The sequence below is a fragment of the Orycteropus afer genome, unplaced genomic scaffold (genome assembly GCF_000298275.1).
Source record: "Orycteropus afer afer isolate SDZICR_OR568_19922 unplaced genomic scaffold, OryAfe1.0 scaffold00022, whole genome shotgun sequence".
Taxonomy (NCBI): Eukaryota; Metazoa; Chordata; class Mammalia; order Tubulidentata; family Orycteropodidae; genus Orycteropus; species Orycteropus afer.
The window spans coordinates 12,712,321-12,729,301 of record NW_006921609.1 but is presented as its reverse complement, the minus strand read 5'-3'; positions in this window follow the sequence as shown (position 1 = coordinate 12,729,301).

Genomic DNA, 16,981 nt, shown 5'->3' with positions numbered 1-16,981 from the left:
TATATATATATATATATATATACCTTGCTGGGTTTTTTTTTTGTGTGTTTCTCTAGAGAACCCAATCTAACACAAGCACCTAAGAATAACAACAACATTGCTTCTTGCCACTAATGTAGTCAGTCTGGTTCCTGTGTACTCCATCTGGTGAAGCCCACTTGTACAGCCATCACTTATGTTGCTGATAAAAGGTATTTTCAATAAATAAGTCGTTGGTCTTGCAAAATTCTATCATGCGATCTCCAGCATTATTTCTATCACGAAGGCCATATTTTCCAACTACTGGTAACTCTTCTTTGTTTCCCAGTTTTGCATTACAGTTACCAGTGATAATCAACAAATTTTGATTGCATGCTTGGTCAATTTCAGACTGCAGAAGTTGATAGAAATCTTCAATTTCCTTATCTTTGGCTTTGGTGGTTGGTGCATAGATTTGAATAATAGTAGTATTAACTGATCTCCCTTGTAGGTATATGGATATTATCCTATCACTGACAGCATTGTACTTCAGGACAGATCTTGAAACAGTCTGTGTGACAATGAGTGCCACACCATTCCTCTTCAATTTGTCATTCCTGGCATAGTAGATCATATGGTTTTCTGATTCAAAATGGCCAAACCCAGTCCACTTCAACTCATTAATGCCTAGGATATCAATCTTTATGCATTCCATTTCATTTTTGACAACTTCCAATTTTCCTCGATTCGTACTTTGTGCATTCTATGTTCCAATTATTAATGGATCCTTGCAGCTATTTCTACTCATTTTAAGTCATACCACATTAGCCAATGGAGATCCAACTGTTTTACTCTGTCCATATCATTAAAGTCATCTCAACTCTGAGGAGTAAGCTCTTCTATAGCCAAATTTTGAGTGTCTTCTGACCTGAAGGGGTCATCTTCCAGCATTGTATTGCATAATGTTTCAGGACTATTCATTAAATTTTTCAGTAAGGCATCAGACAGTGTTTCACTGCTATTCATAAGAGATGTCACATCTTCTCTGACTGATAGTGACATTTTGTAAAACAGAATGAAACACTGCCTGGTCCTGTGCCAGCCTCATGATCCTTGCTATACCTGAGCCCATCACTACATCCACTGTGTCAATCCATCTTGTTGAGGGCCTTCTCCTTTATCATTGGCCCTCCACTTTATGAAGCATGATATCCTTCTCCAGAGAATGGTCCCTTCTGACAACATGGCCAAAGTAGGTAAGATGAAGTCTAGCCTTTCTTGCTTCCAAGGAGCAGTCTCACAGCACTTCTTTCAGGAAAGATGTGTCAGTTCTTTTAGCAGTCTATGGTACTCTCAATATTCTTTACCAACACCACAACTCAAAAGCGTCAACTCTTCTTTGGTCTTCCCTATTCATTGTCCAGCTCTCAAGCGCATATGAGGCAATTGGAAATACCATAGCCTGGGTATTTTTCCATCTTTTGTTGTTGTTGTTAAGTGCCATGGAGTCATCTCCAAATCATAGCAGCCCTATGCACAGCAGAACAAAACACTGCCTGGTCCTGCGTCAGCCACATGATCCTTGCTATAACTGAGCCATCATGGCAGCCACTGTGTCAATCCATCTGGTTAAGGGCCTTCCCCTCCACTTTACTGAGCATGACATCCTTCTCCAGGGAATTGTTCCTCTTGACAACATGATCAAAGTAGGTGAGACAAAGTCTGGTCATTCTCACTTCCAAAGAGCATTATGGCTGCACTTCTGGGACAGATCTGTTAGTCCTTTTAGCAGACCATTGGACTCTTAACATTCTTCTCCAACACTACAACTTAAAAGCATCAACTCTTCTTCGGTGTTCCTTATTCATTTTTTTTCCATATACTGTACATATATATAATGAGTTCTAGTGGTATAATGATTAAGGTACTTGACTGCTAACCAAAAATTCAGTGGTTTGAACTCACCAGTTGGTCCATGGAAGAAAGATGAGGCAGTCTACTTCCACAAAGATGTACAGTCCCCTTATGGGATTCAGGATGAGTAGGAATTGACTCAATGGCAGTGAATTTTGTATTGGTTCAGATCTGATTCATAGTGAACTCTCTTTGGGTTTCTGAGGTGGTAAGACTATGAAAGTAGATTGCCCAACCTTCCTTCTGAGGAGTGTCTGGTGGGTTTGAGAGTTCCTCAAACTTATTTGACTACAAAGATTTTTTTTTTTTTTTTTTTTTTTCTTGCCTGTCATCTTTTTTTCTTGAATAATATGAATGATACCTTTAATAATGACATTTCTACAGAACATACATTGTGAAACACTCATTTATTCATCTATGATATAGTAAAGAAATCAGGATCCTAAATGTTCAATCCTAGTTTTAAACTTTTAAATTTTATTTATTTATTTTAAGTTCTAGCAGTGATCTACAAAGAATGAGGATGATATGTATCCAAATACTTTTGCTTTAATCCTTCCCTTTAATTCTTAAACTGTAATTCCAAAGGTGAAATTGGCCACATCTGTTAATGCTGTTTTAAACCATTTTAAGTTGAGGAGCAAAATGACCTTTTCTTCTTTGTAAAGAAAACCAACAAAAAATGAAGAACATAATGTTCTTCTCCATCTGTTTACCCATTAAGCATAATAGTGAATCATTTTTCCCCTTATGAAAAAGAATTAATAATGTATAAACACATAATATGTCTGTTTTTAATCAAGAATATGAACTCTTTGTCAAAATAGTCTTGGATACCTTTTTATTCATGTGCTGATGAAACTTTCTAAAGCTAGGCTGTATATATAACTAGCTGCTGATGTTTTTTGTTTTGTTTTGTTTGTTTGTTTTTATTATCTTCTAAATTCTGGTTGGATAAATGCTAAGCCCTAAAAAAGATTTATCATATGCATAACTATTTTAATCCATATGCAGAACTTAATTGTCCACAATTACAGAGAGAATGAGCCAAATAAGTAAGGTAATTATCATTTCAGACTATTTCAATGAATTAAGTAACTTTTTAAGAGTCAAAAACATTACTCATGAGAAATCAATAAAGAATATTATTTTTTCATTCATTCAAAAACTAATAAAGCCTAGGCACAAGTAGAAGACAGTATATTTAGCTAAATGCTTAACTGAGACAAAAAAAAAAAAAGTTTGAATGGCAGAATCTTGATCATCAGGCAATTATAAATATGCAGGTAATCCCGAATGGGTATCATTACATGGAAGATACCTCAAAGAAATCTTGATTATGAGGAACTTTTGACAAAATAGTTGCTTAGGCAGACTAGCTACCCATACCCTCTACAAAAAAAGACATGAGAAACCAAATTAAATATATATGGATGATAATCCTGGAACACTGAACTTCAAAGGTAGGGATAAATAAGTAGACTAATTTCTGACTAGAAGAAGAAATTGAATGAAAACAGTGAACAAGGAGACAAACAGAGTGGTGAATTAACAACTAGCCTAATATGTTATGGGCACATTGAATTTGCGCAAGCAGCAATCCAATTGAGGCAACAAGCTAATAATTGGTTCCTCTCTCCCAGGATAGTAGAAGGACCCAAATCAGTGACTGGTGACCAGAAAGTTGTAATTTTCCCCTTATTCTCAACAACCTTCCAGTGGCCAGAAGTATGGCCTCCTCCAACCCCACACACTCTGGGACCAGATACTCCCCTATGTGGCCTCTGCCCCACTATCTTCTGGAGGTGTCTTCATGTATCAGGCACCACATGCATGCCATGCCCATATTTGGGGGCATGTGCTCTCCATCTCCTTGGACCAGCAGAAGACATCATCTTGGATTGGGTATCCTACCCCCAGAAATCTCCTAGGCTGGCAGAAATACCACCCAGAACCAATCATCCCACTCCCAGCCACCCCAAAGGCTATCAGAAGCACCATGCCGGAATGGGTGCCCTATCCCCCCAAAAAATGTAATCCTAGACCAAACAGCTGCTGGGAGAAACACCATCTTGGACCAAGCTCCCTACTCACAACCACTTCCTAGGATGGCAGAACTGAAGTCCTGGAATGGGCCATACTCAACCACCTCCTAAGCATACAGAAGTGCCATCCCAGGCAGGGATTCTGCCACTAACCACTTCTAAGGCTGGTAGAAGTATGGTAAAGGATTGGACACCCTGCCTCTAGTGGCCTCCCAGGGTGGCCAAACTGTACCAGATACCTTGTCCCCTACCACCTCTTCAGCTGGGAGAAGCACCAACTAGGTGCCCTGTCCTCCCGATATTTGCCTATTTTTCTTTTCTTTCCCTTCCTTTGCTTTTTTTTTTTTTTTTTTCTTTCTTTTTTTTTTTTTATCTTCTTTCCTTAACTTATTCTTTCTTCTTTTTTCTTTTTTGTCTCCTGCCCACTAGGAGACAGCAACCACGTTTACACGGCCCAGCAAGATTTACATTTTCTGAAGCCCCACCCATTGGACAAATGCCACCCTCTTCTGCACCACCTGAATGTAAACAGACAGAGACAATAGAAGCCCACAATGTGCTCAACTGCTCTACATGAACAATGAAGAGAAAACTGGATACATATTCCCATTCGCTATCACACTCACCAGGAGACAGATGGTGAGTGTCTAAGTGCCACCAAACTACAGAGCAGAGTTGCATGTCTACCCCACTCATCCAGATATATCAAAATGAAATATACCACCATACAATCATCAATTGAATACAAATACAACAGCTTTACAATATCTCAGAGAAAATAAACAACCTTGGTTCACGCAAAGAAATACTATAGTGTGGCTCAAATAAGTGACTTAAATTCAGAGCCAGAAAGCCTTCCTGAGGAAGAAGTGACATTGGAACTACCTGATAAGGAGTCCAAAAGAGTTTGTTTCGGTTACCTAATCCTGCTCTGACAAGAATATACCACAAATGGGATGCTTGAACAAACAAGAGTTTATTCTCTTACAGTTTGGAGGCCTTAAGTCCAAGTTCAAAGTGCCAGGCTCTTGGGGCTGGATGAAAGCCCATCAGTGTTGGCCTTCAGCTCTGCCTCCTGCTCCTGGCCCACTGGAGCTGGAGGCTTTTCTTCACTCAGACAGCTGCTGGCTGTTGAGACTGACAAGCCCAAGGTTGACAAGTAAAAAGACACTGTTCCAATATTATCAAACCACACAGCAGGCCATTAATTCAAGTCCATTGAAAGTCTCATGGTTGGTAGAGCATGGCAGGCTACTGAACAATGACATGGCTACATGCAGGGTTCAAGCATGCTGTAAGCTAGATACCATTCTCAAAGCTGCTTCTTATATATGGGAAGCAGACTTCATTCCTAAAGCAGCTACTCAGCTGCTTGTGGTTGATCCCACCATGGAGGAGATTGCCAGTCTCATCATGAGGAATAACTACCACCAGCTGCCCAGCCACTCAACCAGGCCCAACCAAGTTGACATACAATTTTAACTACCACAGAATTATATTTAGGTACCTTCAACAGATTAAGAGAAAGATCAAGGAAACCACAGAAAAAAATCAAGAAAAACATAGATAAAACTCTTGAAAAATTCAGAAAAGCAAAACAAGAGAAACTGAAAATATAACTGGAATTTGAAGCCATATAAAAACAGCAAATATAAATCTACATTACTAGTATGATGATTACAGAAATAGATAAAACATTGAAAGGGCAGCTGAGTAGAGTTGAATAAATGGAAAATAGATTTAGAGAAAAAGAAGACAAATTTCTGAACACTAATATGTTAGAAGAATAATCAGAAAAACAAATGAAACAACATGAAGAAACCCTAAGAATTATATGGGACACCATCAAAAGGATAACTTACATGTGATTGGAATTCAAGAACAGGAAGAAACCAGAAAAAGAAAGCACAGAATAAATTGTCAAAGAGTTTTTGGAAGAAGACCTCCCCAATATCATGAAAAACAAGAATATATTCATTCAAGAAGTTCAGTGAACCCCATACAGTACAGACTTCAAAAGAAAATCACCAAGACATATCATAGTCAATCTTTCCAAAACCAAAAGTAAAGGAAAAAAAAAAAAAAAGTCCTTAAAGCAGTTCAGAAAAAACAAAATGTAACTTACAAAAGAAAATCAATAAGAGAGGTCTGATTTTTCTGCCATTACCATTCAGGGGGGAAAAAAAAAAGAGAAAGAGAGAGAAAGAAAGAAAAGGAAAATGTGATAAAATATATAAAACTGTGAAAGAAACATTTCCAACCAAGAGTTACATGTCTAGAAAATTGTCCCTCAAATATAACAGTGAAATAAGACCATTCCAGTAAAAGAGAAATGAAGGAAATTTTTTAAAAGCTGACCAACCTTAAATGAATACGAAAGAGAAATCTTTGACCTGAGAACAGAAAACTACCTGAGATTAAAATACATAACAACATCACTCAGAAACCAAATCACACACAGAAGTATGCAAAGTAAAATAAACTTACAACACTGATATAGGGACTAGAGACATCAATTTGTAAATGAGGACAACTATAAAGCAAACAGATGGTATAAATAGTGTAGTTACTGAAATTACAAATGAGGAAGAACTCAACAATATCTCATAATAGAATAAAATTTTTAAATTTGGGAAGAAAATAAGAAATTACAGGGTAACCTCAAAGGAAATTAATAAGCTTTTATCAAAATAAAAGAGAAAAATCATAAAGATTTAGTTACACACTACAACAACAGAAACAAAAAAAAAGATAAGAAAATCCATAAACAACATAAATTCAGTACAGAAAAATGTATTGAACAAATAAATTAGCAGCAACACCCACACAATGTAGAAGAATGACAGCAAAAGATTAATACCTACCCATAATTAACTGAATGTAAATGGGTTAAATGCACCAGTCAAGGACAGAGAGTAGTAGAATGGATAAGAAAATATAACTCATTAATATCCTGTCTACAAGAGATATACGTTAAACACAAAGACAAAAATAAACTAAAAATCAAAGATTGAAAAATTATTTATCAAGCAAAAGTCAATCAAAAATAGCAGTCATGGCAATATTAATTTCTGATAAAATACAACATACCAAAACCTTTGTTGCACATTGAAAGCAGTGCTCAGAGAATTTAAAGCAATAAACATACACATCAAAAAAAAAAAAAAAGAGAAATAACCCAAATCCAAAAATAACCCAGGAGGTTGGAAGATGGCATCATACCTATAGCCCACACATGTGTTCCCTCTAGCATCTTAATGTTTGAAAAACTAGGTGCAGCAGCTTGAAGCAGGGATTCCAGGACTATCCCAAGCTCATTAAGCTGGAGAAGGCCAGATTTAGTGGAGAAGGAGGGAGAAGAAAAGGGGGAGAGGCAGGGTAAATAACTGGAAGAATAAAAATAAATGAACCTGCCCTGTGGTGTGTGAGCCGGTAGGATGGAGCAATGGAGAACTCTCTAAGCAGTGAAGCAGGAACACCAGGGAGCCAACCTTGTTGCCATTGAGTTGGGAGCAGAAAGGAAAACATGCCACAGGGCTGAGGTCCAGCACTTCCAGGAAAGCTTTTTAACACAGAAGCATCTGGAGTATGTAGTTTTTGGTCTATCTGACCCAGGTGGAAAGTAGCGACCCCCTAACCATTGGGGTCTTTGCTGATTTTGATCTATGGCCAGTGAGTGACAATATAATGTCATCATTAGCAGCTGACCTAAAGAGACTCAAAACAAAATCCCAAAACAAGCAGTAACCACAGAAACATGGAAAGCAAGGACACACTACTGGTGAGTTGGCACTTTTTTTTTTTTTTTTTCTTTTCTTCCTCTTTTTTTCCCCTTCTCCCCTGCCTGACCCAATAGAAGAAGCACATTAAGTCACCATAACACCTGCTTGTCTCAACTCTAAATCCTCTTCACTATGAACTGAGACCTGCATCCATATTCCCCATAGTGATTCCATCAACACAAAGACAGCTGCAGAGCAACACAGTACACCTGAATTAATAACCAAAAAAAAAAAAAAAAAAAAAATCAGCTCCACACTTGCAAAAATATTTAAACATAAAATCAAGGAAAAACAAATAAATACATAACTAACAGTTAAAGACAACAACTTCAAAATGTCTAGGAAACAACAGATGACCTCAATCAAATCAAACAAAAATAAATAAATAAACAGAATAAGGCAATAGAAATAAAATCCCAAACAAAAATCGCATTAAGCATGGAGGAAGTGGAGGTAATCAAATCATCCAATAAGGAATTTAGAATATATGTTTATAGAACTCTACAAGAACTTAAGGAAACCTCAAAAAGAATGAAAAAGAACACAGACAGTACCCTGGAAGAACACAAAAAACCATTCAAGAACAAATTAACAAGATTAAAACACAATCAGAACTCATACAAAAACAGCAGTTAGAAATCCAGAAAATCAATACTAAAATTACAGAATTACACAGCACAATAGAAGCACAGAAAAATAGGCTAAAACTGGCTGAAGAACATATTTCCTAACTAGAAGGTAAATCCCTTGACACCTGCCTGTATGAAGGAAAATCAGAACAAAGACTTAAGAGAAGTGAAGAAAACCTAAGAGTTGTATGGGAAGACTTGAAAAGAAACAACACATGCCTCATTGTAATACCAGAACAAGAAGAGGTGAAAAAAAAAACACTGAGAAAATTGTGGAAGACTTACTAACAGAAAATTCCCTCATATCATGAAGGAAGGAAATACATTTGTCCAAGAAACTCAATGAATCCTATACAAGATCAATCCCAAGAGAAAGTTACCAAGACATATCATAATCAAACTTTCCAAAATCAAAGATAAAAAAAGAATCTTGCAAGCAGCCCTAGAAAAAAGAAATGTCATGTACAATGGGCAAATAGTTAGGATGAGTTCTGATTACTCACAGAAACCATGCAGGTAAGAAGGCAATAGGATGGCATATATAAAACATTAAAGGAAAAGACATTCCAAACAGGAATTCTATATCTAGCCAAATTGTCCATCAAGTATGAGGGTGAAATCAAGACATTCTCAGACAAACAGAAATTAGGGGATTTTGTGAAAACAAGACCAACCCTACAAGAGATGATTAAGAAAGTCCTTCCAATAGAGAACCCACAACAGAGAACAAATTAAAATCAGGACACTTGACATCAACACTAAAACAGAAATAGATGCTCAAAATAAGCCCATAAAACATTGTTCACCAAAAAAACAAAGAATTCCATCTGTACATGACACCAGCAATAAAGCAAATCGAAGGAATAAAAGTTTTAGGTACAAAATTTCCAAATAGAGAGGAAGACAGGACAAAATCCTTATAGAACAGACTGTTCCAAAAATACAGAGATAAGAATTCACTTCAAGGTAACCACAGAGAAAATTAGCCATCCCCCTAAATAAGCCCAGAAAGAAGGAAAACTTACGCGATTAGAAAGCACAAAATCAACAAAAAAGAATAAAAGAAAGGAAACACTTGACAACAAAATGAACTCAGTACAGAAAAGTATTTGGATGAAGGAAATCTCCAACATGGAAAAAAAAAAAAAAAAATAGAATGACAGCAATCATTTCATATCTATCACTAATTACACTAAGTGTGAAAGTATTAAATGCACCAGTCAAGAGAAAGAGAGTGGCAGACTGGGTAAGAAAAGAAGATCCATTGATATGCTGCCTACAAAAGATATGCTTTAGACACAAAGATAAAAACAAATTAAAATTAAGGGGTGGAAAAAATATATATATACCAAGCCAAGAGTAACCACAAAAGACCATGTGTGGCAATATTAATTTCTGATAAGATAGACTTTAAGATGAAAAACAGTATAAGAGGCAAAAAAGGACACTGTATGATGCTGAAAGGGTCAAATGACCAAGAAGACATTACTATAATAAATATCCATGCACCTAATAAAAGTGCTCCAAAATACATGAAGCTAAGATTAGTTGAATTGAAAGGGAAAATAGACAACTCTACAATAGTAGTAGAAGACTTTAACACACCACTTTCAAGGAGGGACAGATCAACCAGAAAAAAAAAGTCAACAAAGATAGAGAAGAACTCAACAACACAATCAACCAACTCAACCTCATAGACATATACACAGCACTCAAACCAACAAAAGCACAACTCACCTTCTTCTCCAGTTCACGTGGATCATTCTCTAAAATAGATCATATGTTAGGACATAAAACAAGCCTCAATAAATTAAAAAATATTGAAATACTATAAAGCATCATCTCAACATCCCAACAATTGTTACAATTATAAATAGAGCAGCAAAAATAAGCCTACAGTCACGTCACTAAAACAAAAGAAGTAATAAAGATTAGAACAGAACTAAACAAAAGAGTAAAAACAATAGAAAGAATCAACAAGACTAGAACTTGGTTCTTTGAAAGAATTAATAAAATCAACAAACCTCTAGCAAATTTAACAAAGAAAAAGAGAAGATGAAAATAATATGAATAAGAAATGAAAAGGGTGATGACACAACAGAATCCACAAAAATAAAAGTAACAGAATACTATGTAGAATTGTACTTCAAAAAACCTGAAAACACAAAAGAAATGGACAAATTTCTAGAAATACTCTACCTACCTAAACTAACACAGACTGAAGCAGAAAATTTGAACAGACCCATAACAAAAGAAGAAATTGAATAATCATTAAAAAAAAAAAAAGTTTTCATTGGACATGTCCACCAAACACACAGCAGTCAAGACATCAGACTACATATTGCATTGGGCAAATATGCTGCAAAATAACTCTTTCAAGTGATGAAGAGCAAAGATGTCTCCTTAAAGACTAAGGTGTGCCTAACCCAAGCCATGGTATTTTCAATAGCTTCTTAGACATGTGAAAGCTGGACGATGAATAAGGAAGACCGAAGCAGAGTTGATGCTTTTGAGTTGTGGTGCTGGAGAAGAATGCTAACATTACCATGGACTGCCAGAAGGACTAACAGATCTGTCCTGGAAGAAGTGCAGCTGGAATGCTCCTTGGAAGCAAGAATGGCTGATTTTATCTCATCTACTTTGGCCATGGTGTTAGGAGGAACCATTACCTGAAGAAGGATATCATGCTTCTTAAAGTGGAGGATCAACAAAAAAGGGGAAGGCCCTCAACAAGATGGATTGACACAGTGGTTGCAACAATGGTCTCAGGTATAGCAAGAATTATGAGGCTGGCACAGGACCAGGCAGTGTTTTGTTCTGCTGTGTATGGGGTCACTATGAGTTGGAGATGATATGATGGCACTTAACAACACCACCAAACATACAGAGAAGATGCTAATTCTACTCAAATTATGCAAGAACATAGAAAACAATGGAATATTTCCAAACTCCATGAAGCCACTATAACCCTGATGCCAAAGTTAGGCAAAGACATGAGTTGAAAAGAACATTATAAAATATCCTTCATAAATATAGACACAAAAACTCTCAACAAAATCCTAGTCAATGGAATCCAACAACCTATTAAAAAAATAATACAACATGACCATGTGAGATTCACACCAAGGATGCAAGCATGGTTCAACTTTAGAAAAACAATCAATGTAATCCACTACATAAATAAAACAAAGAAAAAACATAATCATATCAATCCATACAGAAAAATCTTTGACATAATTCAACACCTGTTCCTGATAAAAACACTCAACAAAAGAAGAATAGAAAGGACATTCTTCAACATAATTGAAGAAAGATTTACAGCCTTGGAAACTCAATGGGGGTTGCTATCAGTTGGAATCAACTTGATGACAGTGAGGTTTTATTTATTTATTTATTTTTTCTGTTTGTTTTTTGGGTTTTTTGTTTTCTTTTGTTTGAATTATTTGCAGACAATATGATCTTATACATAGAAAATCCCAAGGACTCAACAACAACAAACAAACAAAAAAAATTACTAGAACTAATTGAAAGAGTTAGCCAAGTGGCAAGGTACAATATCAACACAGAAAAATCAATCAGAATCCTTTCCACTAACAAAGAGAACTCTGAAAAGGAAATTGGAAAATAATACCATTTATAATAGTCACACAAAAGATTAAATATTTAGGAATAAATATAACCAGAATAAGAAAAGACATACATAGAGAAAACTGAAAAACACTACCCAAAAATTCCCACTCATAATGACCCCCACTGGGTTTCCAGGGCTGTAAGTCTTTACTGGAGTAGATTGTCTCATCTTCCTCTCATGGAGCAGCTGGTGGGTTTGAACAACTGACCTTATGGTTATCAGCCAAATGTCTGTCCCACTACACCACCAGAGCTCCACTTCTAAAGGAGCCCTACGTAAATAGAAGATTATATCATTCCCATGGATAGAAAGACCTACCATGGTGAAAATACTACCCCAAATGATCTACATGTCTAATGCAATCTTGATCCAGATTCCATCATCATTCTTTAAAGAGATGGAAAAACTAATCATCAATTTTATATGGAAAGAAAAGAGATCCCAGAGAAGCAAAGCACTACTGAAGAAGAAGAACAAAGTAGGAGGCCTACACTTCCCAATCTCAAAGGATCCTATATTGCCATGGTAGTTGAAAGCCTGGTACTTGTACAATGACTGACCTATGGACAGCTGATTTCTGATGAAGAGTCAAAATGCTTTAAATGGAGAAGACATAGTCTGTTTAACTAATGGTGCAGGCAAAACTGTATAGCTACTTGCAAAAAAATAAAACAGGATCCATGTCTTTCACCATAGATAAAAACTAACTCAAGATGGATCAGAGACCTAAATGTAAAACCTAAAACTGTAAAGATTATCAAAGGAAAAATAGGGACAAACTTAAGGGGCCTGATCCAGGGCATAAATACATTATCAAACATAACTAAAAATGCACAGACAAGAGAAGATAAACTAGATGGCTGGGACCTCCTAAAAATTAAATACTCATACACATCAAAACATTTCACCAAAAGAGTAAAAAAGAGAACCCCAGAAGGTGGAAAAAAGAAAAAATAAAAACACAATGACATATCAGACAAAGGATTAATCTCTAACATTTATCAAAAACTTCAACACCTTAACAGCAAAAATACAAATAATCTAATTAAAAAATAGACAGAGTACATGAACAGATACTTTACCAAAGAAGCCATTCAGGAGGCCAACAAATACAAGAAGATATGCTCATGATAATTAGCCCTTAGAGACATGGAAATCCAGACAACAACGAGATATCATCTCAACTCATCATTAATAACAAATTTCTGAAAAACAGAAAACATCAAATACTGGAAAGATTGTGAAGAGAGTGGAACACTTATACACAGGTAAGGGGATTGTAAAATGGTACAACTACTGTGGAAATCAATATGATGCTTCCTAAAAAATTTGGAAATAGAAATACCATATGATCCAGCAATACCACCACTAGGGATATATCCTACAGAAATAAGAGCCATGACGTGAATAGAAAACATCAAATACTGGAGAGAAGGTGGAGAGAGTGGAACTGATGGCACTGTAGAAAGCAATATAGCACTTTCCTAAAAATATGAAAATAGAAATACCATCCAGTGATCCAGTGATCTCCTAGTTATATATACTAGAGAAATAAGAGGTGGAACACTAGCAGATATATGCACATCCGTGTTCATCTCAACAATATTCACAATAGCAAAGTGATGGAAGCAATCTAAATGCCCATAAAGGGATGAATGGCTAAACAAACTATAGTATGTATACACAATGGAATACTATACAACATTAAACATTGATAATGAATCTACAAAACACCTCAGAACATGGATGAGCCTGGAGGAAAAGGTGCTATGAAATTAGTAAATCCCAAAGAACAAATGTTGTATGAGACTACTCTTATTAAAAGTCAAGAAAAGGTTTTCACACAGAAACATTTTTGGGGGTTACTATGTGAGGGTTACTCTCACATTTTTATGTGAGAGTAAGGGAGGGTAAATCACCAACTACAGGGTAGACACATATTAACTTCACTAAAGGGGAAGACAATATAAAATAAGGGGGAGATCGGCACAACATAATCAAGAGAAAAGGAAGACACAGGAAGGAGAACAAGAGTTCAAGGCAACAAAGGTGAATGCTATTATATACACAATCCTGTGATAACAGTAATATCAATAATCTACAAATACATACATAGGTAGACAAGGTAAGCTGAACAAGTGTGGGAAGGTGAAAGGCACTATTCATCTATGAATATACATGGGTTTAACAGAGGAAGTTTTTCTTTACTTTTTACAACAGTAGGCTCATAATCAATGGGTGAATAAATAGATACTCAAGCTGAACAGGAATGGGAAGGCTAGTGGAACTGCACCCACAAATATACATATATACAGAGGATAAATATGCATTTATATGTGCTGCAAATATAGTCATGAATATAATAGAGCATGAAGGGAGCCAAGTTATGAAAACTTCTTAGTCATAACCAAACACTTTGAGTGAATGAGTTACTGGGCCTTGGGACTCTGGAACATAGTCTCCAAGGCCATCAAGGTCAATTGGCACAACATAGTCCACAAAAAAATATGTTCTACATCCTACTTTTGCGTGTAGCAACAGGGGTCTTAAAAATTTGTCAGTGCACCATACACAAAAATTAACTCCAGATGGATCAAATACTTTAATGTGAAACCTAAAACTATAAAGTTCCTCAAGGAAAAACTAGGGGGAAATTTGGGAAGCCTAATATATGACATAAATAGACTGTCAAGCATCACCCAAAATGCAGAAACAGCTGAAGATAAACTAGGTGGATGGGACCTTCTGAAAATTAAATTTTTATGTGTCACCAAAATACTTCTCTAAAAAACTAAAAAAAGAAACCTACAGATAGGGAAAAAATATTCAAAGACAATATATCTGACAAGGGAGTTATCTCTAAAATGTATATAAAACTCCAACACCACAACAAGAAGACAAATAATTCGATTTAAAAATGGGCAGAAGACATGAATAGACACTTCACCAAAGACAATATCCAGGCAGGTAACAAACACATGAAGAAATCTTCACAATCATTAGCGATTGTTGTTGTTTTGTGCCCTCGAGTCAGACCTGACTCATAGCAACCCCTCCTTGGGTTTCCAAGGAGGTATCACTACAGAAGTAGATTGCCCAACCTTCCTTAGAGAGATGCAAATCAAAGCAACAATGAGATATCATCTGTCCACGGTGCTAGTACCAAAGTTCAACAAGACAGAAAATAACAAGTGCTGGTGAGGATGTGGAGAGATTGGGACTCTCATACACTGCTGGTGGAACTACAGAATGATACAACCATTGTGGAAAGCAGTATGACAATTCCTTAATAATTGGAATTAGAAATACCATTTGATCCAACAATTCCATTACTAGGTTGTTCTTGTTCTTAGGTGCCGTTGAGTCGTTTCCAACTCATAGAGACTCCATGTACAGCAGAACGAAACACTGCCAGCTTCCCCACCAGCTCCATGATCCTTGCTACTCTTGAGCCCATCGTCGCAGCCACCATATCAATCCATCTCGTAGAAGGCCTTCCCCTCCTTCACCAACCCTCCACCTTACCAAGCATGACATCCTTCCCCAGGGAATGGTCCCCTCTGACAACATGACTAAAGTAGGTGAGATGAAGTGTGGCCATCCTCGCTTCCAAGGCATCTCTGCTGCCCTTCCTTCAGGACAGATCTGCTAGTTCTTTTGGCAGTCCATGGCACTTTCAACATTCTTCACCAGTACCACAGCTCAAAAGCATCAACTCTTCTTCGATCTTCCTTATTCATTGTCCAGCTCTCACATGCATACGAGGCAATTGGAAATACCATGGATTGTGTCAGGCTCACCTTAGTCCTCAAGTCCTCCTTGCTCCTCAGCACTTGAAAGAGTTCCTTCACAGCTGACCTTCCCAATGCTACACCTATTACTAGGCATATATCTTAAAGAAGTGAAAACCAGGACATGAACAGATATATGCACACCCATGTTCATCGCAGCACTATTTACAATAGTAAAAAGATGGAAACAACCTAGGTGTCCAATAGAAGAATGGATAGCCAAACTATGGTACATACACACAATGGAATTCTAAGCAACCCTAAAGAATAACAAAGAATCTGCAAAACACCATGTAACATGAATGAATTTGGAGGACAATATGCTGAGTAAAATAAGTCAATTGCAGAAGGGTAGTGTATTAGTCCATTACTGTAAAAAATCAAGGAAAGTTTTTATATGTGGAAGGAAATGTTCTTTGTTGATTACCAGGAGTGGGATGGGAAGCAAGGGAACAATGCTAGATAGGTAGAGACAAGTATTGATTTAGGTGAAGAGAAGGACAATGTACCAAATGGAAGTGATCAACAAAGTAGCATCAAGGAAGAGGAAGACATAGAGAAGTTCATGGAAGGTATAGACAACAAAGATGAACTGTTTTGCACATACAATACCGCATTGTCAATGATGGCAAACATTGATCTTGGGTAGATAGATGGGTGGACAGGCTGAACGATAGATATGTCTATGCAGGGGCAAATGTGTCCATGACCATGTATAGGGTTGGCAGACAATATTTCTACAAGTGTATTTGTATGTTGTGTAAGAATTTCTAGGTATATAGTAGAGCTGACAAGGGACAAAGTTGTAGTCACTTCTTGGTCATAGCCAGCTACCCAGTGGGAGAAAGTAGTTGGACATGTAGGCTTGGAACCATGATTGCAGGGGATATCAAGCTCAATTGGCATAACATACTACACAAAAACATTGCTCGACATCCTACTTTGGTGAATACTGACTGGGATCTTAAAAGCATGCAAGCAACCATCTAGATGCAATGATGGGTCTCTCCTCATCCAGAGCAAAGAAGAATGAAGAAAACCAAAGATGCACAGAAACAGTTAGTCCAAGCAACTGGTATACCATGCGATCCTCAGCCTATACAATTATGAGACCAGAAGAAGTAGATGGTGCCTGGCTACCACTGTCAACCACTCAGAGGGGGATCTATGTAGGAGACCTGGATAGAGTGGGAGAACAATGTGGAACAAAACTCAAAATCATTAAAAAAAA